The 13,308-nt window shown below is 39.1% G+C and overlaps 1 non-coding gene across 1 annotated transcript; it reads right to left on the reverse strand.

Moving 5' to 3' along the window:
* Positions 1-6,863: 6,863 nt before the first annotated feature.
* LOC112699712 (small nucleolar RNA R71) lies at positions 6,864-6,967 on the reverse strand. Its single transcript, XR_003152654.1, has one exon. It is a non-coding gene; the product is annotated as a small nucleolar RNA R71 (small nucleolar RNA).
* Between the last annotated feature and the right edge of the window lie 6,341 nt (positions 6,968-13,308).

A 13,308-nucleotide genomic window follows, 5' to 3' on the forward strand; every position in this document is an offset into this window, starting at 1 on the left:
GTAGAAGGTGGAATGTCTGCAGCATGTTCTGTAGACTGGCTGGTAGTGGCTGGTGGTGGCCTGAGATATCTCCCGTTAGGGACGTATTTATCATCCCATGAAAGTATGGCTTTGGTGTCCCCAGCTCTGTAGGAAACTCTGGCTGCTGAGACAAGATCTGAGACCAAGGCGGGGAAAGGTAGGTTGCCTGCAATTTACACGTGTCCCGTGGCATTCCGGATGTGTCTTGGTAGATTTAGAGGCTGGTCTGTGAGGATGCACCATAGTAGAACAGTCATGTCTGCAGTGAAGGAGGACTCATGAGTGCTCAGAAAGACATAATGGGACATAATCTATACCCATACGTGAGCCTCCAAGGTGAGTGTGGAAGCCGATATTCCCTTAGAACGGGAACGATGGTATCCAAAAATCCATCTGCTGCCAGGTTGTGCAATAACTCTAAGAACAGCATCCCAGTCAAATTTGTGCGTCTGGCGTTTGAGTGTGGCTTCTTGAAATGCGTCCAGTCCTTCTGGAGCAGGGGGAAGATCTAAGGCTCGCTGAATGGCCTCTTCTATAATGGGGACTTGCTTCTGATGGACATAAACAGACTGCAAGGTCGGCAGGTGGAAATTGGAGTAGAACTCAACTACCCAAGAAAGATTAACCTGCCGTGGCTGTTACTGTAGGAATCCCCAGTGTCCTTGTGCAAGTCGCGACTCAACAAATTCGACAATACAAGGCAAAAGGATAAGAAGGTGTTCATTGTTGTAATTCCGAGCTGCCAGAATGGGAAGCATCTGCTCACAGTAGCGATTGGGAAATCGTGCATTGTCCTTTGCTGGGAAGGCTTTCTCCTTTTCATCGACCTTTATAAACCTTTTAATTCGTTTTGTTGAGGGCTTAACTGTAGTTGAAGATGGCTCTACCACTAATGCTCTTTTTGTTCCTCTCATTACTGTGGATTTGGGAGTAGCTTTCTCCTTGCCTTTCTTGGTGGCCATCCTGAAAGGGAACGAGTAAAGACATGAACATTTGAAGGGTTATAGCAAGGAAAAGAATGGGAAAGGTGGAAATCAATGCACAATAAGGAATAATGATGTTAACACATGGTCATGACTACATGTGAAAAATCAACAACTGAAATATAGCAAGTGCATGTGATGACAGTTAAATGCAAGGTGTTTGTTGGCATGCCGGCAATGGCATGAGTAGCATAGATCAAGCATTCAATGTCCAAGTTAGATTACCAAGTCTTCCAAACTAACAATATGCTTGTAATAACAATTATATAAAAATTAATAAAATAGAAAAAGGGTTTTGTGAAAAGCAAGCATGTAGATTAGTAGATTAAAATAAATCTAAAAATAGTGCACAATGCCATATGGGCATTTTTCACAAACACATAGCATGCATGTTAAATAAGGTATGGAAAGTATTAAATTGAACATGCAAGTAACCCTATAAGAATAATATATAACTGTTAAACAAGTCCTAAACAAACCACAAGCAACATATAAAAATAATGACCCAAATAAATCTCCAACACCAATAGGAGGAAAAAGAAAGAAAAAGAAAACATGGACAGGGAAAGTAGAAGAGAAAGAAAAAGAAAACATGAAAATAAGAAGAAGAATGAAAAAGTAGGGAGGGAAGAAGAGAAGAAAAACCTTGATAATGGTGGTGAGAAAGAGGGAGGAGAAGGGAGGAAGAAGGGAGAAGGGGGGAAAGTAGGATTGGAGTAAGAAAAGATAAGATAATCTCGCAGATTTGAATGAGTTGGGCGGCGCAGGCGACGCGGACGCGTAGGTCACGCGGTCGCGCAGACAGCCCTTGAATAAGGTGACGCGGATGCGTGACATGATTTGTGCTAGTGGCACGAGGGCAGCTTCGCACTCGCACAACTCTCTGTGTGAACACATGTTTTGCTAAATTTCAGGGTGACGCGGTCGCGTGGTTGACGCGATCGCGTGGATGGCCAAATTATGAAACCGGCGCGGATGCTTGGGGCACGCGTTCACACAGCAGGGCTTGTGCGGCTAGTACAGGTTCAGCCCAGCTCCAGAACAACTCATTGCGATACACCCTTTTTACGTTGAGTTGCAGAGCCACGCGTTCGCGTGGTTGACGCAGACGCGTGGAGAGGCTATTTAACAAATGACGCGATTACGTCATTCATGCGGTCGTGTGGATCAAATGGTGCCAAGGGCACGCTTCCAGCCACACTCCTGCGTAACTTTCTGTTTCTTTTCTTCAAAGTTGCAAAGGCACTATGACGTGAGCGCGTCAACGACGCTGGCGCGTCGCATGCCTTAATCCCCTTTTTTTTATATGCAATATGCAATATGTGGATGAGATGCAAAATATAGGCATTAGTACTGAGAAGAGTTATTGACGAAGGAATTTAAGGAGAGGGGAAGGAACGATCATACCATGGTGGGTTGTCTCCCACCTAGCACTTTGCTTTAACGTCCTTAAGTTGGACGCGCCACTAGCTCAGTCTTCTGCTGTGGGCGGATCTTCCAAGAGGAAGATCTCTAGTTCCTGGTTTTTCGCCATCTTTTCGCCATGGAATAACTTCAAGCGATGTCCATTGACTTTAATAAGTTCAGAGCTTGAAGGATGGCTCAAGTGAAAGACTCTGTATGGTTCCACCCTCTCTACTCGATAGGGACCATCCCATCTGGATCTCAGCTTGACTGGCATAAGCCACATTCTGGAGTTGTGAAGGAAGACTAAGTCCCCAGCTTATAATTCTCTTCTCTTGATGTTCTTGTCATGCACAGCCTTCACTTTCTCTTTATACAGCTTGGAGTTTTCATAAGCTTCTAAGCAAAGGTTCTCTCATTCTTGCAGTTGCAACTTCCGTTCAGCTCCGGCTCTCTCATAGTCCATGTTGCATTCCTTTACCGCCCAGAAGGCCTTGTGTTCTAACTCAACTGGGAGATGACAGGACTTTCCATAAACTAAGCGGAAAGGACTCATCCCAATCGGTCTCTTGTATGCTGTCTGATATGCCCAAAGCGCATCTTGGAGCCTGGAGCTCCAGTCCTTTTTATGAGGCTTGACTATCTTTTGTAATATGCGCTTTATCTCTCTGCTAGACACCTCTGCTTGCCCATTAATCTGGGGGTGATAGGCTGTTGATACTTTATGAATTATTCCATGCCTCTTTAGTAAACCTGTTAGTCTCCTGTTACAAAAGTGAGTGCCTTGATCGCTCACAATTGCTCGTGGTGATCCAAAGCGACAAATAATATGGTTTCTAACAAAGGAAACAATAGTGTTAGTGAGAGCAGATAATTTATATGCTTTTTGACATTGTTTTTAGGTAGTTTTTAGTAGGATCTATCTACTTTTAGGGATGTTTTTATTAGTTTTTATGCAAAATTCACATTTCTGGACTTTACTATGAGTTTGTGTGTTTTTCTATGATTTCAGGTATTTTCTGGCTAAAATTGAGGGACCTGAGCAAAAATCTGATAGAAGGCTGAAAAAGGAATACAGATGTTGTTGGATTTTGACCTCCATGCACTCGAAATGGCTTTTCTAGAGCTACAGAACTCCAAATGGTGCGCTCTCAATTGCTTTGGAAAGAAGACATTCAGGGCTTTCTAGAAATATATAATAGTTCATACTTTATTCGAGTTTAGATAACACAAGCTGGCGTTCAACGCCAGTTCCATGCTGCATTCTGGAGTAAAACGCCAGAAACACGTCACAAACCAGAGTTAAACGCCAAAAACACGTTATAACTTGGCGTTTAACCCCAAGAGAAGCCTCTTCACGTGTAAAGCTCAAGCTCAGCCCAAGCACACACCAAAGTGGGCCCCGAAAGTGGATTTCTGCACTAAGACTTATTTCTGTAAACCCTAGTAACTAGTTTAGTATAAATAGAACTTTTTAATATTGTACTAATCGTCTCTGAGACCATTTTGTATTGGTTATTCCGGTTCCCTCTCTAGGGCCGAAGCCAATGAACACTATGTTTACTTATGTATTTTCAACGGTGGATTTTCTACACACTATAGATTAAGGTGTGGAGCTCTGCTGTTCCTCGAGTGTTAATGCAATTACTATTATTCTTCTATTCAATTCAGCTTATTCTTATTCTAAGATATTCGCTGCACTTCAACATGATGAATGTGATGATCCGTGACACTCATCCTCATTCTCACCTATGAACACGTGCTTGATAACCACTCCCATTCTACCTTAGATCAAGCGCGTATCTCTTGGATTCCTTAATCAGAATCTTCGTGGTATAAGCTAGAATTATTGGCGGCCATTCCTAAGATCCGGAAAGTCTAAATCCTGTCTGTGGTATTCCAAGTAGGATCTGAGATGGGATGACTGCGACGAGCTTCAAAATCGCAAGTGTTGGGCGTAGTGACAGACGCAAAAGAATTAATGGATTCTATTCCAACATGATCGAGAACCAACAGATGATTAGCCGTGCTGTGACAGAGCATTTGGACCATTTTCACTGAGAGGATGGGAAGTAGCCATTGACAACGGTGACGCGCTACATACAGCTTGCCATGGAAAGGGGTATGAATGATTGGATGAAGGCAGTAGGAAAGCAGAGATTCAACAGGAACAAAGCATCTCCACACACTTATCTGAAGTTCCCACCAATGATTTACATAAGTATCTCTATCTTTATTTTATGCTTTATTTATCTTTATATTCGAAAACCATTATAACCATTTGAATCCACCTGACTGAGATTTACAAGATGACCATAGCTTGCTTCATACCAACAATCTCCGTGGGATCGACCCTTACTCACGTAAGGTATTACTTGGACGACCCAGTGCACTTGCTGGTTAGTTGTGCGAAGTTGTGACAAAGTGTAATTCACGTTTGAGAGCTCCAAGTCTTTGGCGCCATTGTTGATGATCACAATTTCGTGCACCAAGTTTTTGGCGCCGTTGCCGGGGATTGTTTGAGTTTGGACAACTAACGGTTCATCTTGTTGCTCAGATTAGGTAATTTTCATTTCAAAAAGTTTTCAAAAATATTTCAAAAATTTTTTTTCTCTTTTTCGTTTTTCTAAAGATTATTTTCGAAAAATCCAAAAAAAATTATAAAATCATAAAATCAAAAATATTTTGTGTTTCTTCATGATCTTCAAGTTATTCTTGACAAGTCTTCTTGTTTGATCTTCATATTTTCTTGTTTTGTGTCTTTTGTTGTTTTTCATATGCATTTTTGCATTCATAATGTCTAAACATGAAAAATTTCTAAGTTTAGTGTCTTGCATGTTTTTCTTTTCTTGAAAATTTTTCAAAAATAAGTTCTTGATGTTCATCATGATCTTCAAAGTGTTATTGGTGTTCATCCTGACATTCATAGTATTCTTGCATGCATCATGTGTTTGATTCATAATTTTCATGTTGTGAGTCATTTTTGTGTTTTTCTCTCTCATCATTAAAAATATATTTTCCTTGTTTTACTCATAAATTTCGAAATATTTGGGTTAACTTAGTCAAAAAATTTTAAAATAAGTTGTTTCTTGTTAGTCAAGTCAACATTTCAATTTTAAAAAACTTCTGTTTTCAAAATCTTTTTCAAAAATCAAATCTTTTTCATTTTTCTTTTATATTTTCGAAAATTTTTAACATTTATTTTCAAAATCTTTTTCTTATCTTTATTTCATAATTTTCAAAAACTTTACTAACAATTAATGTGATTGATTCAAAAATTTGAAGTTTGTTACTTTCTTGTTAAGAAAGGTTCAATCTTTAAATTCTAGAATCACATCTTTTAGTTTCTTGTTAGTCAAGTAATCAATTTTAATTTTAAAAATCAAATCTTTTTCAAAATAAATTTCAATCATATCTTTTTCAACCATATCTTCTCAAATCATATCTTTTTCAAAATCAAAATCTTTTCTAACTTTTTATCTTTTCAAAATCAGTTTCAAAATTTTTTTCAACTAACTAATTGACTTTTTGTTTATTTCTTATCTTTTTCAAAACCACCTAACCACTTTTTTTCTCTCTAACTTTTTGTTTATTTCTTATCTTCCTCATTTTTTTCAAAATTCTTTTAATTAACTAATTGTTTCAAATTTTAGTTTTAATTGTATTTCTTCTCTCAATTTTTGAAAATCACTAACTATTTTTCCAAAATAATATTCGAATTCTCTCTCTCATCTTCTTCTATTTATTTATTCATTTATTAACTCTTCTCTTTATCTAAAAATTTGAACCATCTATTCTCCTCTGTGTTCGAATTTTCCTCTTCTCCTTCTTCTATTTTTTTCTTCTTCTACTCACATAAAGGAATCTCTATACTGTGACATAGAGGATTCCTCTTCTTTTTCTATTCTCTTCTTTTTCATATGAGCAGGAGCAAGGACAAGGACATTCTTGTTGAAGAAGATCCTGAACCTGAAAGGACTCTGAAGAAGAAGCTAAGAGAAGCTAAAGCACAACAATCCAGATAAAACCTTACAGAGAATCTCGAAAAAGAAAGAGACATGGCCGAACCCAATAACAATGGTGGAGGTGCAAGGAGGATGCTTGGTGATTATACTACACCTACTTCCAATTTTTATGGAACAAGCATCTTAATCCCTGCCATTAGAGCAAACAATTTTGAGCTGAAGCCTCAACTAGTTGCTCTAATGCAACAGAATTGCAAGTTTCATAGACTTCCATCAGAATATCCCTATCAGTTTTTAACTGAGTTCTTGCAGATCTGTAATACTGTTAAGACTAATAGAGTAGATCCTGAAGTCTACAGGCTCATGCTTTTTCCCTTTGCTGTTAGAGACAGGGCTAGAACATGGTTGGACTCACAACCTAAAGATAGTCTGGATTATTGGGATAAGCTGGTCACGGCCTTCTTGGCCAAGTTCTTTCTTCCTCAAAAGCAAGCTTAGAGTGGATGTTCAGACCTTCAAGCAAAAAGATGGTGAATCCCTCTATGAAGCTTGGGAAAGATACAAGCAATTGAACAAAAAGTGTCCTTCTGGCATGCTTTCAGAGTGGACCATTTTAGATATATTCTATGATGGTCTATCTGAGCTTTCTAAGATGTCACTGGACCATTCTGCAGGTGGATCCATTCACCTAAAGAAAATGCCTGCAGAAGCTCAAGAACTCATTGACATGGTTGCAAATAACCAATTTATGTACACCTTTGAGAGAAATACTGTGAGTAATGGGACGCCTCAGAGGAAGGGAGTTCTTGAAATTGATACTCTAAATGCCATATTGGCTCAGAACAAAATGTTGACTCAACAAGTCAACATGATTTCTCAGAGTTTGAATGGATGGCAAAATGCATCCAACAATACTAAAGAGGCATCTTCTGAAGAAGAAGCTTATGATCCTGAGAACCTTGCAATGGCAAAGGTGAATTACATGGGTGAACCCTATGGGAACACCTATAATTTCTCATGGAAAAATTATCCAAATTTCTCATGGAAGGATCAACAAAAGCCCCAACAAGGCTTTAATAATGGTGGAAAAAATAGGTTTAGCAATAGCAAGCCTTTTCCATCATATTCTCAGTAACAGATAGAGAATTCTGAGCAGAGCCCCTCTAGCTTAGCAAACATAGTCTCTGATCTATCTAAGGCCACTTTAAGTTTCATGAGTGAAACAAGGTCCTCCATTTTAAACTTGGAGGCACAAGTGGGTCAGCTGAATAAGAAAATCACTGAAACTCCTCCTAGTACTCTCCCAAGCAATACAGAAGAGAATCCAAAAAGAGAGTGCAAGGCCATTGATATTATCAATATGGCCAAATCCAAAGAGGAAAGGGAGGACGTGAATCCCAATGAGGAAGACCTCATAGGACGTCTTCCAGATAGAAGGGAGTTCCATATTGGGGACCTAAAGGAATCTGAAGCTCATATAGAGACCATAGAGATTCCATTGAACTTACTTCTGCCATTCATGAGCTCTGAGAACTATTCTTCATTTGAAGAGGATGAAGATGTAACTAAAGAGCAAGTTGCTCAATATCTAGGAGCCATCATGAAGTTGAATGCCAAGTTGTTTGGTAATGAGACTTGGAAAGGTGAACCTTCCTTGCTTATTAGTGAACTAGATACATGGGTTCAGAAAACTCTACTTCAAAAGAAACAAGATCCTGGTAAATTCTTAATATCCTGTACCATAGGCACCATGATATTTGAGAAGGCTCTGTGTGACCTGGGGTCAGGTATAAATCTTATGCCACTCTCTGTAATGGAGAAGATGTGGATCTTTGAGGTACAAGCTGCAAGAATCTCATTAGAGATGGCAGACAAGTTAATAAACAAGCTTATGGATTGGTAGAGGATGTGTTAGTGAAGGTTAAAGGCCTTTACATCCCTGCTGATTTCATAATCTTAGAAACTGGGAAGGATGAGAATGAATCCATCATTCTTGGAAGACCTTTCCTAGCCACAGCAAAAGCTGTGATTGATGTTGACAAAGGTGAACTAGTCCTTCAATTGAATGGGGACTACCTTGTGTTTAAAGCTCAAGGTTATCCTTCTGTACACATGGAGAGGAAGCATGAAAAGCTTCTCTCAATACAGAGTCAAACAAAGCCCCCACAATCAAACTCTAAGTTTGGTGTTGGGAGGCCACAACCAGACTCTAAGTTTGGTGTTGAGAAGCCCCCACATTTAAACTCTAAGTTTCGTGTTGGGAAGCCCTTATCATGCTCTGAACATCTGTGAAGCTCCATGAGAGCTCACTGTTAAGCTATTGACATTAAAGAAGCACTTATTGGGAGGCAACCCAATTTTTAATTATTTTTATTGTCCTTTTATGTTTCATTAGGTTTATGATCATATGGAGTCACAAAACAGTTGCAAAAATTAAAAACAGAATCAAAAACAGTACACCTTGGAGGAAGAGCTTACTGGCGTTTAAACGCCAGTCAGGAGCATCTGGCTGGCATTTAATGCCAGAACAGAGCATGAAGCTGGTGTTAAATGCCAAAACCAAGCAGCAGTCTGGCGTTTAAATGCCAGGATTGCACCCTGAGGAAAGCTGGCGTTAAACGCCAGAAACAAGCAGCAAAGTGGCATTTAATGCTAGAAACAAGCATAGAGCTAGCGTTTAACGCCAAAAACAGGCAGCAGTCTGGCGTTAAACGCCAGGATTGCATACAGAGGGTGTTTTACACGCCTAAATGGTGCAGGGATGATTAATCCTTGACACCTCAGGATCTGTGGACCCCACAGGATCCCCACTTACCTTCTCCTTCTCTCTCACACCTTTTCATGACACTCTTCCCCAAAATTCATTCACCAATCACCTCAATCACTCTTCCCCATCACCTCTTCACCACTCACAGCCATACACTCTTCCCCATAAACCCCACCTACCTTCAAATTCAAAATCTCTTTCCCACCCAAACCCACCCTACATGACCGAACTATAAACCCCTATCCCTCCACCATATAAACCCCTCCACACTTCTTCATTTTCACACAACACTACCCTCTCTTTCCCCCCTTGGCCGAAACCTACACCACTATCCCTTTCCTCCACCTCGTCTTCTTCCTCTTTTATTCTTTCTTCTTTTGCTCGAGGGTGAGCAACATTCTAAGTTTGGTGTGGTAAAAGTATAGCTTTTTTGTTTTTCCATAACCATTTATGGCACCTAAGACCGGAGAAGCCTCTAGAAAGAGGAAAGGGAAGACAATTGCTTCCACCTCCGAGTCATGGGAGATGGAGAGATTCATCTCAAAGGTCCATCAGGACCACTTCTATGAAGTTGTAGCCAAGAAGAAGGTGATCCCCGAGGTCCCTTTCAAGCTCAAGAAAAATGAGTATCGAAAGATCCGACATGAGATCCAAAGAAGAGGTTGGGAAGTTCTTACCAACCCTATTCAACAAGTCGGAATCTTAATGGTTCAAGAGTTCTATGCCAATGCATAGATCACTAGGAACCAGGATCAAAGTATGAACCCGAATCCAAAGAATTATCTTACAATGGTTCGGGGGAAATGCTTAGATTTCAGTCCGGAAAATGTGAGGTTGGAATTCAACTTGCCTATGATGCAAGAAGACACACGCCCCTACACTAGAAGGGCCAACTTTGATCAAAGGTTGGACCAAGTCCTCATGGACATATGTATGGAAGGAGCTCAATGGAAAAGAGACTCAAAAGGCAAGTCGGTTCAATTGAGAAGACTGGACCTTAAGCCTGTAGCTAGAGGATAGTTGGAGTTCATCCAACGCTCCATCATCCCCACTAGCAACCGATCCGAAGTAACTGTTGATTGGGCCATTATGATCTATAGCATCATGATTGGAGAGGAAGTAGAAGTTCATAAAGTCATCTCTCTAGAACCCTACAAAGTAGCCGAAAAGCCCTCCACCTTGGCAAGGCTAGCTTTTCCTCATCTCATTTGCCATCTATGCTACTTAGCTGGAGTTGTCATAAAAGGAGACATCCTCATTGAGGAGGACAAGCCCATCACTAAGAAGAGGATGGAGCAAACAAGAGAGCCCATTCATGGATCTCAAGAGATGCATGAGGAAGCTCATCATCAAGAAATCCCTGAAATGCCTCAAGGGATGTATTTTCCTCCAAACAACTATTGGGAACAACTCAACACTTCTCTAGAAGGATTCAGTCATGACATGAACCAATTAAGGGTGGAATACCAAGAGCACTCCATCATTCTCAATGAGATTAGAGAAGATCAAAGAGCTATGATGGAGGAGCAACAAAGGCAAGGAAGAGACATAGAGGAGCTCAAGAACACCATTAGTCTTTCAAGGAGAAGGCGCCACCATCACTAAGGTGGACTCATTCCTTAACTTCCTTGTTCTTATCTCTCTGTTTTTCGGTTTATGAACTTCATGTTTGTCTATGTTTGTGTCTTTACTACATGATCATTAGTATTTAGTAACTATGTCTTAAGGCTATGAATAATTCCATGAATCCTTCACCTTTCTTAAATGAAAAATGTTTCTAATACAAAAGAACAAGAAGTACATGAGTTTCGAAATTGTCCTTGAAATTAGTTTAATTATATTGATGTGGTGGCAATACTTTTTATTTTCTGAATGAATGCTTGAACCGTGCATATTTTTTTATCTTGTTGGTTATGAATGTCAAAATTGTTGGCTCTTTGATGAGCGGATATTTTATACACTTTTTGGGGGTAATTTAATGTAGATTTTAGTATGTTTTAATTAGTTTTTAATAGAATTTTATTAGTTTTTAGGCAAAAATTATATTTCTGGACTTTACTATGAGTTTTTGTATTTTTCTGTGATTTCAGGTATTTTCTGGCTGAAATTGAGGGAGCTGAGCAAAAATCTGAGTTAGGCTGAAAAAGGACTGCTGATGCTGTTGGATCCTGACCTCCCTGCACTCGGAATGGACTTTTTGGAGCTATAGGAATCTAATTGATGCACTCTCAATTGGGTTGGAAAGTAGACATCCAGGGCTTTCCAGCAATATATAATAGTTCATACTTTGCACAAAGATAGATGACGTAAACTGGCATTCAACGCCAGTTCCATGTTGCAGTCTGGCGTCTAGCGCCAGAAACAGGTTACAAGTTGGAGTTCAACGCCCAAAACACGTTACAACCTGGCGTTCAACTCCAAAAATAGCCCAAGCACGTGAGAGGCTTAAGTCTCAGCCCCAGCACATACCAAGTGGGCCCCAGAAGTGGATTTCTGCACCAATTATCTTTGTTTACTCATTTTCTGTAAACCTAGGTTACTAGTTTACTATTTAAACAACTTTTAGAGACTTATTTTGCACCTCATGACATTTTCAGATCTGAACTACATACTCTTTGACGGCATGAGTCTCTAAACTCCATTGTTGGGGGTGAGGAGCTCTGCAGCGTCTCGATGAATTAATGCAATTACTTATATTTTTCCATTCACATATGCGTGTTCCTATCTAAGATATTCATTCGCGCTTAATTATGGAGAAGGTGATGATCCGTGACACTCATCACCTTCCTCAACCCATGAATGTGTGTCTGACAACCACCTCCGTTCTACATCAGATTGAATGAATATCTCTTAGATTCCTTAATCAGAATCTTCATGGTATAAGCCGGATTGATGGCAGCATTCATGAGAATCCGAAAAGTCTAACCTTGTCTATGGTATTCCGAGTAGGATTCCAGGATTGAATGATTGTGACAAGCTTCAAACTCCTGAAGGCTGGGCGTTAGTGACAGACACAAAAGAATCATTGGATTCTATTCCAACCTGATTGAGAACCGACAGATGATTAGCCGTGCTGTGACAGAGCATCTGGACCATTTTCACTGAGAGGATGGGAAGTAGCCATTGACAACGGTGACACCCTACATAGAGCTTGCCATGGAAGGAACTTTGCAATTATGTTATTGAGTTGAATATTATATTGCAGGGATTCAGAGAACAAAGAATCTCCAAAACCCCAAAATATTCTCCATTACTGCATTACAAGTAATTAATTCACGCTCTTTTATTTTTCTAATAATTCAAACTGATAATTTTAATTGAAATCCTGACTAAGAATAATAAAATAAACATAGCTTGCTTCAAACCAATAATCTCCGTGGGATCGACCCATACTCACGTAAGGTGTTACTTGGACGACCCAGTGCTCTTGCTGGTTAGTTGTTCGGATTGCAAAAGTGTGATTTGCAATTTCGTGCACCAAGTTTTTGGCACCGTTGCCGGGGATTGTTCGAGTTTAAACAACTAAAGATTTATTTTATTGCTTAGATTAGGAATAATTTATTTTTGTTGCTATAGAGTTATTAAATTCTGAGTCCTTTATTCCCTTTTCAAAAAAATTTTCAAAAAAAAATTATTTTCCTTTATCACAATTTTAATTTTTCGTGAGTTTAGTGTTTTGTTCTAAGTTTGGTGTCAATTACATATTTTATATTTTCCCTTTAAATTTTTGAATTTGTGCTCTTTGAGCTTCAAGTTGTTCTTGTTGATTTTTCTTGTTGATCTTTAATTTTTCTTATTCTATGTCTTTTCTTGTTTCACTTGTGTTTTTCCAAAACATTAGTCTTCCAAAAGGAATATACCTATTCAGAACAAGTGTTACATTTACTGCCCAATTGGCTAGAGCGTTGGTCTATGTTCTTGGTAATTGGGTATCTTCTTTTTAAAATCTTTTTCAAAAATAACTTTTCTTGATTTAATATTGTGCCAAACTTTAAGTTCGGTGTTTTCTTGTTAATTTTAATATAATTTTCGAAAATTACCTTGATTTTCTAAAATTTTTAAGTTTGGTGTTCTTTCTTTTGTTCTTGGTGTTCTTGTGAATCTTCAAAGTGTTCTTAAGTCTTCTTTGTGTTTTGATCTTAAAATTTTTAAGTTTGGTGTTCCTTGG

The sequence above is a fragment of the Arachis hypogaea genome, chromosome 6 (genome assembly GCF_003086295.3).
Source record: "Arachis hypogaea cultivar Tifrunner chromosome 6, arahy.Tifrunner.gnm2.J5K5, whole genome shotgun sequence".
Classification (NCBI taxonomy): Eukaryota; Viridiplantae; Streptophyta; class Magnoliopsida; order Fabales; family Fabaceae; genus Arachis; species Arachis hypogaea.